This window comes from Hylobates moloch, unplaced genomic scaffold, assembly GCF_009828535.3.
Source record: "Hylobates moloch isolate HMO894 unplaced genomic scaffold, HMol_V3 SCAFFOLD_1, whole genome shotgun sequence".
NCBI lineage: Eukaryota > Metazoa > Chordata > Mammalia > Primates > Hylobatidae > Hylobates > Hylobates moloch.
The window spans coordinates 33735881-33752011 of record NW_026652276.1 but is presented as its reverse complement, the minus strand read 5'-3'; the positions used below and the strand labels follow the sequence as shown (position 1 = coordinate 33752011).

At 43.1% G+C, this 16131-nt stretch overlaps 1 pseudogene; it reads right to left on the bottom strand.

Annotated features, from left to right (window-relative positions):
- Nucleotides 1-1504: 1504 nt before the first annotated feature.
- Nucleotides 1505-3392, bottom strand: LOC116809474 (translationally-controlled tumor protein-like; annotated as a pseudogene).
- Between the last annotated feature and the right edge of the window lie 12739 nt (nt 3393-16131).

Here is a 16131-nt window from a genome sequence, read left to right as displayed (position 1 = left end):
TACTCTGTTCGCTCACTCTTGAATTCCTTCCTATGCAAAACCAAGGACCTACGTGGCCTCACAGGCTGAACCAGGACCACCATCAGGACATGGAGAACGGCCCTCAGGCTGGGGCCATGCTGCTTTCTCTTCGCATTCCCCATGGAGGACACGTCAAGGGTTGGAAGAGCCCAGGAAAACGAGGGGCCCTCCAGCTAGGCTGCTTTAGCTTTGGGGGAAATTCACCTCTTCTTATACCTTTTATTCTCAAGACATTAAAATCAAAACAAATAACACAACAGCAAAGAACACTTCTATGCCATAGTTAGGAAATTCTCTCAGTTCTCATAGCATATCCTTGAGGCAGATATAAAAATAATATCCATGTTTTATACAGAAGGGACAGAAGAGGAATACCTAGCCAGAGAAAGACCATTTCTGCAATTCTGACTTCCCAAGTACTGCATCTTCATCAGACTTCAATGTCCCTTTCAAAGTCTTTAAAGTTCTTAAAATATTATATCTACATATAATATATTACCTTGATATTGTGGAAATGTCACAGAACATTGCCACTTCCACAGAATATTGATAGGAATTTTTCATCTTCATCAAAATTTATATTTAAATTACTGAAAAGTAGCAGTAGTACATGGTAAGTTAATAGAATGATAACTATGTGATTTTGGGTAAGTTACTTCTGCACTTTATTTCTCTCTTCTGTAAAGTGCTGTTAATGAAAATCTACCTTATGGGTTCTCCCAAATATTAGAAATATCATATATATAATGCTTGGAACATTATAATAAGTCTTTTGCAAATGGTAGTTATTACTATTATAAAGTAGTGTTTGCCTCTTCTTTCATTGTATTTATCCAGCCCTTTTAAAGTGTTCTACTAGTGAATTTCTTTTTTTTTTTTTTTTTTTTTGAGGCGGAGTCTTCCTCTGTCGCCCAGGCTGGAGTGCAGTGGCGTGATCTCGGCTCACTGCAAGCTCCGCCTCCTGGGTTCACGCCATTCTCCTGCCTCAGCCTCTCCGAGTAGCTGGGACTACAGGCGCCCGCCACCACGCCCAGCTAATTTTTTGTATTTTTAGTAGAGACGGGGTTTCACCGTGGTCTCGATCACCTGACCTCGTGATCCACCCGCCTCGGCCTCCCAAAGTGCTGGGATTACAAGCGTGAGCCACCGCGCCTGGCTCTGATGACAATCTTATTCTTTCTAGTAGTGGCTTACAATCAGGCTTAGCTTCTCCAGGAATACTACAAGATGGACTTAGTTTAAACATGTTTTAAACTAAAAGGCATTCTCTCAAATGAGTTTAAATGCATTTAATTTTTAGACAACCTACCTGACATATTTTTCTTAAAGACAATGTCTCCACTCCAAATAAATTATGGTCAAAATAAATGAAGAGCTCAAGATGATATCAATCCCATTTGTGTGAAGTCCTGGTGTTATGTGGATGATAAGCAGAAGCCAGTTATGACAACAGGTGAGAGATTCAAAGTAATTGCCAAATTTGTTAACACTTTTCCATTTCTAAACCATCCTTAAAAACAATCACTGGGCACGGTGGCTCACACCTATAATCCCAGCAGACAGGCCAAGGCAGACAGATCGCTTGAGCTCAGGAATTCGAGACCAGTCTGGGCAACACAGCAAAACCTCATCTCCACAAAAAATACAAAAATTAGTCGGGCTTGTGGCATGTGCCTGTAGTCCCAGCTACTTGGGAGGCTGAGGCAAGAGGATCACTTGAGCCCGGAAGATGGATGTTGCAGTGAGCCGAGATTGTGCCACTACACTCCAACCTGGGTGGCAGAGGGATACCCTGCCTGTCTCAAAAAAAATACATAAGTAGAATAAACAAAATAACAATTGAGTCAAAAGGTTTTGAAAAGTATTTAAAAAAAAAGAAAGAAAATTATATATGGGGTCACACTTTTACCAGTGGCAAATCCGAATGTGTTTGCAGCAACCTCAATTCTGGCCTTCTCAGAAGAAAGAATTCGATCAAGGAGGCCGACGCAAGAGTTACAGCAGGAGTGAAGGTTTATTAAAAAGCTTTAGAGCAGGAATGAAAGGAAGTAAAGTACACTTGAAAGAGGGCTAAGTGGGCAACTTGAGAGATCAACTGCACCGTTTGACCTCTGACTTGGGGTTTTATATGTTGGCATGCTTCCGGGGTCTTGCATCCCTTCTCCCTAGATTCTTCCCTTGGGTGGGCTGTCCGCATGCGCGGTGGCCTGCTGCCTCTTGGGAGGGGAGCATGGGTAGTGTGTTTACTGGACTTGTACGCATGCTCACTTGAGGCATTCTTCCCTTACCAGCTGAATCTTCCTAGGTGGTTATATATCAGTTAAATTCCGCCATTTTGCTTCTTAGTGTGCAAGCTTGAGCCCGCTCACTCAATTCCTGAGATCTTATTGGTAAGCTCCTTATCACCAGTTTCAGGTTTTTTTCTATCTATTGGGAGACTACCTTTCCCTGGAGCTGGCTGTGACCAATTATTATTATTATTATTATTATTATTATTTTGAGATGGGGTCCCGCTCTGTCTCCCAGGCTGGAGTGCACTGGCGCAATCTAGGCTCACTGCAACTTCCGCCTCCTGGTTTCAAGGATTCTGTTACCTCAGCCTTCGGAGTAGCTGGGATTACAGGCGTATGCCACCACACCTGGCTAATTTTTTTGTATTTTTAGTAGAGACGGGGTTTCACCTTGTAGGCTGGTCTCAAACTCCTGATCTCAGGTGATCTTCCCGCCTCCGCCTCCCAAAGTGCTGGAATTATAGCCGTTAGCCACCACGCCTGGCCGTGACCAATTATTATTTTAGAGAGACAGTTAACAACCGCCTGACCATCACCTGATGGTCGCCTGACATTCCTGGTGGGGGTAGGTGGAGCCCTCTTCTTCCCTGCTCATGCCTAACTAGCTACCTACTGTAATAACACCAGTCTCACGGTAGTCCAATAGAGCAACCATGCCATCTAGGTTCATGTTTTCACTAATAGAAACTGGTATTGTTTTTGAAATTAGCAAGGGCGTGCTTGATTTGTTCTGCGGCCTCTGTCGTAACAGGTTTTATTCTTTCTGGTCTCTGTTCTTAAAGTTTGCCTTTGATTGATTGCATATAATCTTGGATGTACTTCTTGTATGCTTCCTTTGTAAAGCTGCTTTCTTTCAAGGGATGGTTCTTGACAATCTTAACACCAGTGATTACGGTGCTTTCCGTACATTTGCCCTTTGGGCCTTCAGTGGAGGCACTTCCACCAGTGAGAGAGTCATCAATGCTACCCTCTGTCCTAGTGACCATCTTCTCCTCCACTTCCAGGCACAGCCATCTCCTGGATCTTGTAAATGTTGCAGAACATCTCATTGTGGCTGATGAAGTCCTGGTGAATAATCATAATTGTGGCTGAAGGGAGAGGCAGCAGAGCAGTGCAGCGCTGGGGGAGAAGGAGCCGGTGGAAAAGCCCTAATAGTAGTTCTGAAAGGATTAACAGTGACTGAAAACCCAGTTTACCCATTTGAGAGAATTTGTGGGTTCAGGAGTAGGAGAAGGGAAATTCGGAATAACAGCTTGGAATAGTGGACCTCTGAGAAAGTTTCCTGCAAAAATTGCTGAAGCCAGCAAGGGGTAAGAAGTAGATAATATGGGCCGGGCGCGGTGGCTCACGCTTGTAATCCCAGCACTTTGGGAGGCCGAGGCGGGCGGATCACGAGGTCAGGAGACCGAGACCACGGTGAAACCCCGTCTCTACTAAAAATACAAAAAATTAGCCGGGCGTGGTGGCGGGCGCCTGTAGTCCCAGCTACTCGGAGAGGCTGAGGCAGGAGAATGGCGTGAACCCGGGAGGCGGAGCTTGCAGTGAGCCGAGATCGCACCACTGCACTCCAGCCTGGGTGACAGAGCGAGACTCCGTCTCAAAAAAAAAAAAAAAAAAAAAGAAGTAGATAATACATCTTATATACTATCTTATATTGTACCCATTAGAGATTACTCGCAATTAATTATCATCATCCTGTTTTTAATATGGCTAACGTAAGCCAATCAAAACTTTATGTAAATTTATTACATATGGCAGCTTTTACCTAACCTCCTTTCATGGTTCTCAAACTTTGGCATGCGTGAAAATCACCTGGAGAGCTTGTAAAATTGGAAATTCCTGGAGCCCTGCCTTCAGAGTCTCATTCAGTAGATGGAGCCCAAGAATCTGCATATGAATATTCAATTGGGTGTTTCCAAATTAATTATCCATTGTGTGTTTTACCTATCACTGGTGAGTCTCATATAAGTGACCCTTGGTTCATATTTCGAGAAACATTTTGTCAAGATGCACTGAGAAAATGATAGTTTGACCTCTGTTCTGCTACTTACTGGCTGACCCTGAGCAAGTCACTTTTATTCTCTGGGCCTCAGTTTCCTCCTGTGTAAAATGCAGTGGTAGATGATGGTAAGAATGAAATGAAAATACCTATAAAGGACCACATACATAAATGTAAATTCCCTCAACTGTTATTCTAGTTAAATACTGAAGACTTACTACATTGCTTCCCCAATAAATTGTGTTCTAATGCCAAACTGAATTATCCAAACGTTTGAAATGCAGTCTATTTGCATCCTTGCATCTTGAACCTGGTATAAGGTTGAACTTATTTACCAAATACCATGTGTCCAGAAAGCAATTTACTTCTTTTTTTTCGAGATGGAGTCTTGCTCTGTTGCCTAGGCTGGAGTGCAGTGGTGCCATCTCCGCTCACTGCAAGCTCTGCCTCCTGGGTTCATGCCATTCTCCTGCCTCAGCCTCCTGAGTAGCTGGGACTCCAGGCAATTGCCACCACGCCTGGCTAATTTTTTGTATTTTTAGTAGAGGCAGGGTTTCACCGTGTTAGCCAGGATGGTCTCCATCTCCTGACCTCGTGATCTGCCTGCCTCGGCCTCCCAAAGTGCTGGGATTACAGGCGTGAGCCACCGCGCCGGCCGCAATTTACTTTCTAATGCTACAGACTGTCAGCAGAAATGTTAAGGTCATTAATTTTACATAGAACTTAGTCTGTACACTGCTTTTCCATAACTCTAGTTTACATGGGATAATTCCACTTATAAATCCTACACACTGTGACATAGGCCTAAGGTTTGTCATGCTCTTACAATCTCAGGGCTCTGCAGGAATTCATTCTTCTTTTTTCTTTTTCTTTTCTTTTTTTTTTTTTTTGAGGCAGGGTCTCACTTTGTCACCCAGGCTGGAGTGTAGTGGTGCGATCTCAGCTCACTGCAACCTCCTCCCAGGCTTAAGTGATTCTCCTGTCTCAGCCTCCCAAGTAGCTGGCATTACAAGTGTGAATCACCACTGCCTGGCTAATTTTTGTATTTTTAATAGAGATGGTTTCATCATGTTGGCCAAGCTGTCTTTGTTTTTTTTCCTTTGTATTGCTTTCCTAGTCTACTCAATCCCCACTAATTTAATAATTTTAATTTAATAATTTTCCATAAGGTTTATGCACAACAGATTAAGAAAAGAGTGTTTAAGGAATTGATGTTTTCATAAGGTTTATATAAATTGGATTAAGAAAAAAATGTTTAAGACATTGTCCATTGCGACTAAAACTTCAAAAGTGCCTACTTTTGAAGTGTTTTGTTTGCTTTTGTTTTTTTTGGAGAGGACATCTCAGTATGTTGCCCAGGTTGGACTCAAATTCCTGGGCTCAAGTGATACTTCCACCTTAGCCTCCAGAGTAGCTGGAACTCTAGGCATGTGCCACTGCACATACCTTTGCCTACCCACTTTGTATCTGAATAAACAACAAAACTGAATCTTCCATGAACAATTCACATAATTATTGAAATAATAAATGGATTTACATTTGTTTTCAAAAAGTTGCCTGTGTAATTTGTACACATGGTCCCCAAACGCCAATGTAGAATGATGCATAAGTTCCCCTCTCTTTTTGGTAGTATATAAATGGTGTAGTATTAAGTTTCAAGTCTAACTTATCACACTGTGCCCATTGTGTGTGCCCATTGGCCAAGCCAGTCCCTGGCACACAGTGCACCCTCAAAAAATATTTGTTGAATGAATGCATAGGTTTGGAATTTCAGTAGGAGTTGAATTTCTCTTAGAAGCTTATTCAGTTGTTTATGTGATACCCTATATTTTGTTACCTGTTGATTATTTTACTACCTTTGTTCAAAGTGATTCCTGATCAGATGGCAAAGAAAATCAGTTCAGAAGACCGGGTATGGTGGCTCATGCCTGTAATCCCAGCCCTTTTGGCGGACGATGTGTGGGCAGATCATTTGAGGTCAGGAACTTGAGACCAGCTTGTTCACCAATATGGCGAAACCCAATCTCTACTAAAAGTACAAAAATTAGCCGGGTGTATGGCCGGGCGCAGTGGCTCACACCTGTAATCCCAGCACTTTGGGAGGCCAAGGCGGGTGGATCACCTGAAGTCAGGAGTTCAAGACCAGACTGGCCAACATGGTGAAACCCTGTCTCAACTAAAAATACAAAAAAAAAAAATTAGCTGGATGTGGTGGTGGGTACCTTTAATCCCAGCTACTTTGGGAGGTTGAGGCAGGAGAATCACTTGAACCTGGGAGGCAGAGGTTGCAGTGAGCCAAAATGGTGCCATTGCACTCCAGCCTGGATGACAAGAGTGAAACTCTGTCTAAACAAGAAAAAAAAAAAATTAGCCGGGTGTGGTGGCACATGCTTGAAATCCCAGCTACTCGGGAGGCTGAGGCAGGAGGGTTGTTTTAACCCAGGAGGCAGAGGTTGCAGTGAACCGAGATTGTGCCACTACACTCCAACCTGGGCGACAGAGCGAGACCCCGTCTTAAAAAAAAAGAAAAAACTGGCTGGGTGAGGTGGCTCGCGCCTGTAATCCCAGCATCTTGGAAGGCCGAAGCGGGTGGATCACAAGGTCAGGAGTTCGAGATCATCCTGACCAACATGGTGAAACCCCGTCTCTACTAAAAATACAAAAATTAGCTGGGTGTGGTGGTGAGGGTCTGTAATCCCAGCTACTCAGGAGGTGGAGGCAGGAGAATCACTTAAACCCGGGAGGTGGAGGTTGCAGTGAGCTGAGATCACACCTCTGCACTCCAGCCTGGGTGACAAGAGCAAAACTCCATCTCAAAAAAAAAAAAAAGAACAGCAGCAGCAACAAAGAAAATCAGTTCAGAAGATGGGAATGTGATAAACCTCATTTCTTTAAAAATCTTCATATGCTTTTTGGAGTATGATTCTCCAGAGTTGCCGGTGATAATTTTTCAGTTTGCCTTCATCTTCAGCCTTCGTCAAATATTTGAGCTGGATGTTTACTCCTTCCTACATGAATTGGCTTTCCCTCTGACTTCGTTTGACATTGATCTCCTCTGGTTGTCTTTCAGGTTGTTCTTTCTGTATCCTTCACTGATTCTATTACTGAAGTGTAGCCAGTCATTGACCATCTGTTGTTTTCGTTTTGCTATTCTTGTCAGAGAGTGTCTATTTTCAAGATTTCAACAGCTGTCTATATCTCTGGTCCTGGCTTCAATCCTTCATCTTCAAATACTGCTTGAAATCCTCCAATTTGGGAGTTCTGCCTATTTCATACTCATTGGGTTCATAACTGAGCTCATTGCTTTGGAACCAGCAATCTTCATGGAACTTCTGTACTTTTGACAGTGTTCCCTTGATTCATTCATCCAGACTCAAAAACAGTGATCTTTAAAATGCATTTCCTTCATTTTATTTTGGAGATTATCAGTGAAATCTCTGACCACTGAATGGATAATGTGGACAATATTCTGTCATTCCAGAGAAGCCATGTGCCTAAAATTCTCCTCTGTGTCAGAGGGAGTTTGTGAGGCAGTCACATCAGACCTGATACTTTTCCAGTAACTGCCAGAGGAAACGGCACATGCGAGCGATGTGGCAGTCATACTGTGTCCAGAATTGGTGGGTTCTTGGTCTCGCTGACTTCAACAATGAAGTCGCGGACCCTTGCAGTGAGTGCTACAGTTAAAGATGGTGTATCTGGAGTTTGTTCCTTCAGATGTTCAGATGTGTCTGGAGTTTCTTCCTTCTGGTGGATTCGTGGTCTCGCTGACTTCAGGAGTGAACCTGCAGAGCTTCTCAGTGAGTGTTATGGCTCTTAAAGGCAGCGCGTCCGGAGTTGTTTGTTTCTTCCGGTGGGTTCATGGTCTTGCTGGCTTCAGGAGTGAAGTTGCAGACCTTTGTGGTGAGTGTTACAGCTCATAAAGGTGGTGCAGGCCCAAAGAGTGAGCAGCAGCAAGATTTATTGTGAAGAATTAAAGAACAAAGCTTACACGGCATTGGAGGGGACTCGAGTGGACGGCCGCTGCTGCCTGGGGCAGTCTGCTTTTATTCCCTTATCTGGCCCCACCCACATCCTGCTGATTGGTCCATTTTACAGAGAGCTGATTGGTCTATGTTGACAGGGTGCTGATTGGCGCGTTTACAATCCCTGAGCTAGACACAGAGTGCTGATTGGTGCATTCACAATCCTCTAGCTAGACATAAAAGTTCTCCGAGTCCCCACTAGATTAGCTAGACACAGAGCACTGATTGGTGCATTTACAAACCTTTAGCTAGACACAGAGTGCTGATTGGTGCATTTACAATCCTCCAGCTAGACATAAAAGTTCTCCAAGATCCCACCAACTCAGGAGCCCAGCTGGCTTTGCCTAGTGGATCCAGCCAGTGGGGCAGGAGCAGAGCTGCCACAAGTCATGCGCCATGGGCCTGCACTCCTCAGCCCTTGGGCGGTCGATGGGACAGCATGGGATGGCAGGGGGCAGCACCCGTCGTTGGGGAGGCTCCGGCCTGCATGGGAGCCCATGTGGCATGGTGGGGAGCTCAGGCACGGTGGGCTGCAGGTCCCGAGCCCTGCCCCACCGGGAGGCGGCTGAGGCCCGGCGTGAATTTGAGCGTGGTGCGGGCGGGCCGGCAGTGCTGGGGCACCCAGCAGCTGCTGGCCCAGGTGCTAAGCCCCTCACCGCCCTCGGCTGGTGGTGCCGGCTGGCCGCTCCAAGTGTAGGGACCGCCAAGCCTGTGCTCACCCGGAAGTCACGCTGGCCCGCCAGCGCCACGCGCAGCCCCAGTTCCCGCCTGCGCCTCTCCCTCCACACCTCCCTGCAAGCAGAGGGAGCAGGCTCTGGCCTTGGCCAGCCCAGAGAGGGGCTCCCACAGTGCAGTGGCGGGCTGAAGGGCTCCTCAAGTGTGGCCAGAGTGGACGCTGAGGCCGAGGAGCTGCTGAGAGTGAGTGAGGGCTGCCAGCACGCTGCCATCTTTCAATACCACTGAACTACCTGAGGTAATCACAACTGTGGAAAGGGGCAAGAATTAAAGTACTAATTGTACAGATCAAGATGTTGCTTATCTTGCCATAGCTTTAGGATGTTTGAAGAATGTGTTCATAGAAAATGAGACCCAAGTTAACTCCAAATAAGTTCTGAAAAGCATTCCCATTATAATAGTAAAGAATCATACTGATACACCGTCACAAAACCAATGACTCAAAACCCAAGCTGCCTGACACTCAGCAATGGTACAATAGCAGTAGCCTGACCTATAAAAGTACCCTTACCAGAGGTTGTGGGTCCTGTGGGACACTGATTTACCAAGATAGTGTCAGGATTAGCAGTCATACTCCAATCTACTTGTTGGATGAATTACGTTCAAAAATCAAAGAAAGGAAAAAAACCCTTCTGTAAGGAAGTAGATGGAAAGTAGTTGCAGATGGAAAGGCCAAATTAAAAACATTGGCTGAACTCCAAGTTGTAAGTTTTCATGGAATAGTACAAAAGCATGGTAATTAATTTGCAGTAAAAAATAAGTCACCAACAAGCAGGGTATTTCAAACAATAAAAATACAAACATGATCAAAAGAAAAGTAAACTTGCTGAGTAATTCTAACAAAGGGAGTAACTGCAGCCAGGAAATATGGAACATTTTAAATAGGTAAGAATAGCTCTAGAATATTAGAATAATATTTCAGGGTCAAAGTTAAGTTGTTAGCTTTTTGTTTTTTGGTTGTTTTTTTGAGATGGAGTCTCGCTTTGTCACTCAGGCTGGAGTGAAGTGGCATGATCTGGGCTCACTGCAACCTCTGCCTCCCACGTTCAAGTGTTTCTTCTGCCTAAGCTTCCCAAGTAGCTGGGACTACAGGTGCCCGCCACCATGCTCAGCTAATTTTTGTATATTTAGTAGAGACGAGGTTTCACCATATTGGCCAGGCTGGTTTTGAACTCCTGACCTTGTGATTCGCCCCCCCTTAGCCTCCCAAAGTGCTGGGATTATAGGCATGAGCCACTGTGCCCAGCAAGTTGTTAGTTTTTAATCATGTGTTTTAAACATTTTGGAGTTTACTCAAAAAATTCAGAGTTAAACCCTGTAGGAAATGACTGAAAAAGTGGAAAAAAAGGAGAAAATTTTGAAATTGGTAAAAATTTAGTGACTTGAACATAGGAAAATGTGATTCAGTTGGAATGTCTTGAACGTTAGTCTCTGAATATATAATGTGCAAAGCATTATTTTCCAAATAAAAGCAAGACCAACTAGGAAAAGGATAATTCTCATGTAGAAATCAAATGAAAGCTTTAAAACCAAATACTCCTAACGAGAAAGTGTTATGAAGTCATCCAGGTAAAGGAATGTAGGTCCAAAAAGCCCACTAAAGACCCTCAAATGTCTTTACTCATAATACTTAGTATATAGTCCAATTAAAATTCCAGGGCGGAGCGCCTTCCTGGAGAGAGGCTTCCTAAGCTAATATTTGGAAAGGTTAAAGATGATTTGAAATTGTGTCATCTATCAAAGGCAAACCAAGAGGGTTTGTCAAGAGGGTGAGCCGACACTGCAGAGAAAGTTTTTGAATTTGTTCCAGAAGAATGTTGTCCTATGCAATTAGTCCAAGGGATTAAGAACAAGTTTCCTAATATACTTTTAAAAACTTTTTATTATTAAAAAAGGAAGCAGTAGACCACACAAAACAAGTGTATAATGTAGTAAACCATTACAAGATACTCTTGTAATCATTATCTGTGTAAAGAAATGGAACACAGCCAGCTGCCCTAGAAGTCCCCATGTGCCTATCCCAGTCATACTCTGTCCCTGTTCCCATTATTACCTGAATGTCCATCATGTGGACTCCATAATTTAGTCTCAATAATAGAATTTGAAAGTCGATATCCCCATCTTTCCAAAAGGTCAGTAACTGGTGACAACCCTAGCACCCTAGTACCTTTCTTTGCTTCTACCCCAGACTTGTTTTTTAAGTTAAGTAAGGCTCCAGTCTCTGGAGATCCATCTTGAAAAAGGCGGTCTTTCAACAATACTTTCTGCTGAGACATTGTCTGGTTAGATCTAGAAAGGAACGTATGGACCAATACATACTATTGGTAGAAAAGGAGGATCGCAGGTGAAAGCTCTTCTCAGAGGAAGCCTCACTTAAGAAAAGTGAATCATACTACTAGGTGGCTTAATATACGAGACAGTATACCCAAATTAACTGTTTGCAAAATATGTTACAATCCTGACACAACCCAGCCTGATAGGATTCCCATTGGCCAAATCTGAGACAATCTAAGCATCAAAATATATGAAGATGGCAGTAAATTACAGTCCATTGAATAAAATAAGAATCTGTGAGTCCAGGCTATGCGTGGTGGCTCACGCCTGTAATCCCAGCCCTTTGGGAGGCTAAGGCAGATGTATCCCTTGAGTCCAGGAGTTCGAGACCAGCATGGGCAACGTGGCGAAACCCCATCTCAACAGAAAACACAAAAATTAGCTGGGCATGGTGGTGCATGCCTGTTGTCCCCCTTGCTAGGGAGGCTGAGGTGGGAAGATCACTTGAGCCTGGGAGGTTGAGGCTGTGGTGAGCTGTGAGCATGCCATTGCACTCAAGCCTGAGTGACAGGGCAAGACCCTGTCTCAAAAAAAAAAAAAAAAAAGGAATCTGTGAGTCTATACCAATAATACCAATATAGATGAATGGAGGGAAGAGAAAGCTGTTCTTTATGGTAATATAAATATATACTCTTTTTATGCTAATGTGTGTAATAATTATAGAAGGTGTGATGGAGTTATAAAATCATCAGTGGACATTGAAACAATGGGTGAAGCATGATGACGAGCAGTGTGCATACACAGCATCTCCCTACATGTTACTTACATTTACAAAGGAGAGAACAGCAAATTCACAAGGTAGCTACCACCTTCACCAAATAAGCAAAGCTAATTTCACCAACGTGAGGACAAACCAACATTATGCATCCTTCCCCCTCTTCCCGTATTATCATATACTGAGAAGGATGCTGTATCACTTGACAAAGATACAGTTTTGCTTGGCCAAACTTTAGTCAGGCTTCTGAATCTTCTGCTAGGTCCATCTGTGTATTTTCTTGTAAAATCCAGTTTTAGCAAAGAACCCTGCCAAGTCACTTTAGCAAGGACCCCCCATTATTGATATCTGATCATCCTCAATGTGTGATCATATTCCTCATCTTCCACCATCTCCTAGGTGATGTCTGATCATTCTGGTCGCTCTTCAGCAAGAATCCTGTTGGTTGCTTTAGCCAGAATTCCCCTCACCCCTGATGTTTCCTCTTGGTAATTTTCCATCCATTGACCCCACCCTGCTCCTTGGCTATAAATTCCCACTTGCCCATGCTGTATTCAGAGTTGAACCCAATCTGTCTCACCCACTGATTTGAGATCAGTCTCAAATCCATCTACCTGACTGACTAAAATTAAGGGTTTATAAAATAGGGAAGAAATGTAACAACATTCAGGGAAACAGGAAATAGGGAGGAGTAAGGAAGAGGAGTTGGTCAACAGGAAGCAGGTAATTGCTTCACAATCATGATGGGTGAGGGGTCTGATGTTTCCTTGTCCAGATGCAGTGATCTGATAAATTCCAATTCCTTGATGCTATCTGAGAGGGCTGATGGTTTATTTCTTGAGAAAAGAACTCAGATAAGACAAATGTAACTTTTTCAAGTTTTAAGACTAGGAGGGCGAATTTCTATGTTTATTCAGAAGAAACCATAAACATTAGTTCTATGGGACAACTGGGCCAGTTTCATAAACAATGCTACAATATCTGCAAAATTCACCTCCTGCAGAGTCTGAGATATCATCCAAATTCAGAGTTCTTTGAGTTTCTTGTTCCAGAGGAATTTAGTTTGGAAGTTACATTCTCCCTAATATTAAAAATAGGGGTTGTGAAAATCTCTAATATTAGAGAGGTGAGTGCAAAACTTTTATCAGTATTGATATAAGTATTCAAAGTCTTCATTATCATTCTTTATATTAGTTTCTAATTTGCTTCTTAATAAGAAAAGCCAAGACTGTTAATTTGGGGAAAATATTTATTATGTAATATTGAAGTAGATGATAGGTCACTTGTTGGTGTTGTAGAAGGATTTTATGTATCAAGAAAGAACATAGGGGAGCTGTGATTCTGACTGCTAAGATTAAATTTTAACTATTTTCAGTTAGAAATTCTTCCTAAGAAACAGTACCTACAATTTGGAGTTTTGAAGTCTGGAACTCATATCTTCCCTGTCCCTGGATCCTGCTGCCTTCAATGTTGTGCTAAAGAGCAGTCATTTTCCAGGTCAACAATTCTGATCCTCTAGTTGTTACATAATAAACCATCAGCCTCTGAATGTATTGGTCAGCATCTGTTCATTTGCTAATTATTTTGGAACATTAAGTGGTTCTTGGCCAAATGCTGATCTTGATAGACATTAGGCCAAATGTTGATCTGCACTCACCAGATCAACTCTGAGGATGCTTGTGAGTGCTGAAGGAACTATTTAAAGTAGCCCAGTCCAATGCTATCACTTTGTTACTTGTGATGCTTTCATCTCCTACCCAAACCTGAAATGTGAGTCCCAAGTTCTGGTCCAAAATGGCCACTGATGTATTTTGCAACTTTGATCAAAGTAGTAGAAACAAAATAACCTTTTTTTTTGGAGACGGAATCTCACTCTGTTGCCCAGGATGGAGTGCAGTGATACAATCTCAGCTCACTGCAACCTCTGCCTTCGCGGTTCAAGCGATTCTCCTGCCTCAGCCTCCTGAGTAGCTGGGACTACAGGTGACCACCACCATGCCTGGCTAATTTTTGTATTTTTAGTAGAGACGGGGTTTCGCCATGTTGGCTAGTCTGGTCTTGACCTCAAGAGATCCGCCCACCTTGGCCTCCCAAAGTGCTGGGATTACAGGTGTGAGCCACCATGCCTGGCCCAAAACACTTTTAAAATTTATTAAAATCTTGTTAATGAAAGAGGAAATGGATGCTCTAACAGTTATGAAGAGTTTACCAGGCAAAAATCTGTAAAAAGAGTATTAATTAGTTTATTTTTTAAAATTTTTATTTTTTTTTGAGATGGAGTCTCATTCCGTTGCCCAGGCTGGAGTGTGGTGGCGCAATCTTGGCTCACTGCAACCTCTGCCTCCCAGGTTCAAGTGGTTCTCTTGCCTCTGCTTCCTGAGTAACTACAACCACCACGCCTGGCTAATTTTTGTATTTTTAGTAGGGACGGGGTTTCACCATGTTGGCTGGAACTCCTGACCTCAAGCCTCCCAAAATGCTGGGATTACAGGCATGAACCACGGTGCTCAGCTGAGTAATAAGTTTAGATGAGAGGAGGAGAGTGCAAAACACATTTTATTTGACAATTTTTTTTTGGATGTAAAGTTTAAAATGTTAAAACAATTTGAATTTTATAAGAAGCCAAATATCTAATAATCTGAAGAACACTACATTTAACCAGTATGTTGGACATCAAAGGGCTTTAAATATGTTTGCGGCTGGGTGCGGTGGCTCACGCCTGTAATCCCAGCACTTTGGGAGGCCGAGGCGGAAGGTCAAGAGTTCAAGACCAGCCTGGCCAACATGGCGAAACCCCATCTCTATTAAAAATACAAAAATTAGCCGGGCTTGGTGGCCGGCACCTATAATCCCAGCTACTCGGGAGGCTGAGGCAGGTGAATTGCTTGGATCCGGGAGGCGGAGGCTGCAGTGAGCCAAGATCACGCCGTTGCACTCTGGCCTGGGCAACGGAGCAAGACTCCATCTCAAAAAAAAAAAAAAAAAAATCTATTTTTCAGAGAGAAAGACCTGTGGCCTTTTGGAAGAAAATATCAGCTCCACCTTTAAGTTAAGTATTAATAACATCTCTAATTTTTTGCTTTCTCATTAAAAAAATCAGTGCTATACAGTCAACTTGTTAAGACTTTGGTGAGAATTAAATGAGATAGTATGAAGGCACTTAAAAAGAATTTACATTCCTTTTCCTTATAATCCCAATCTATCCTGTTAAAAAAACTTACAGGTATTAATGTTAAAATGAGTCATTGGCACGCCATTATATTGAGACAAAGACTAGTTGAATTTATCAGCAAAAAGCCACCAGAGAAACAATGATTATGTGTCTTCTATTCTAATTTACATAGATCTCTATATCTTTTACAAACTACAGATTGTATAGGTTATAGAATCTTTTACTGAAAAATCTTTTTTTTTTTTTTTTTTTTGAGACGGAGTCTCGCTCTGTCACCCAGGTTGGAGTGCAGTGGCGCGATCTCGGCTCACTGCAAACTCCGCCTCCCGGGTTCACGCCATTCTCCTGCCTCAGCCTCTCCGAGTAGCTGGGACTACAGGCGCCTGCCACCACACCCGGCTTTTTTTTTTTTTTTTTTTGTATTTTTAGTAGAGACGGGGTTTCACCGTGGTCTCGATCTCCTGACCTTGTGATCCGCCCGCCTCGGCCTCCCAAAGTGCTGGGATTACAAGCGTGAGCCACCACGCTCGGCCTGAAAAATCTTAAAAATCTTACATGAGATGAAAAATCTTACGAGATGAAAAAAATCTTACGTGAGATCTTTCTTGATGTTAACTAGAAGCAATGCTTTTTTTTTTTTTTTTTTTCTACCACCTGAGTGACCTGACAGTGGTTGATCTCATGCGAAAATTGATTTTTATTTCCCTTGCCAGGAGAGCTCATGTGGTTTGGATTCTAACTTCAATTTGGTCAGGAATAAATTGCCCAAGCCACATGGGCCTCCCCTACTTCATGAGAATCTCCTCTCAACAGGGCTGTTCTAGGACTGTGGGCTTGGA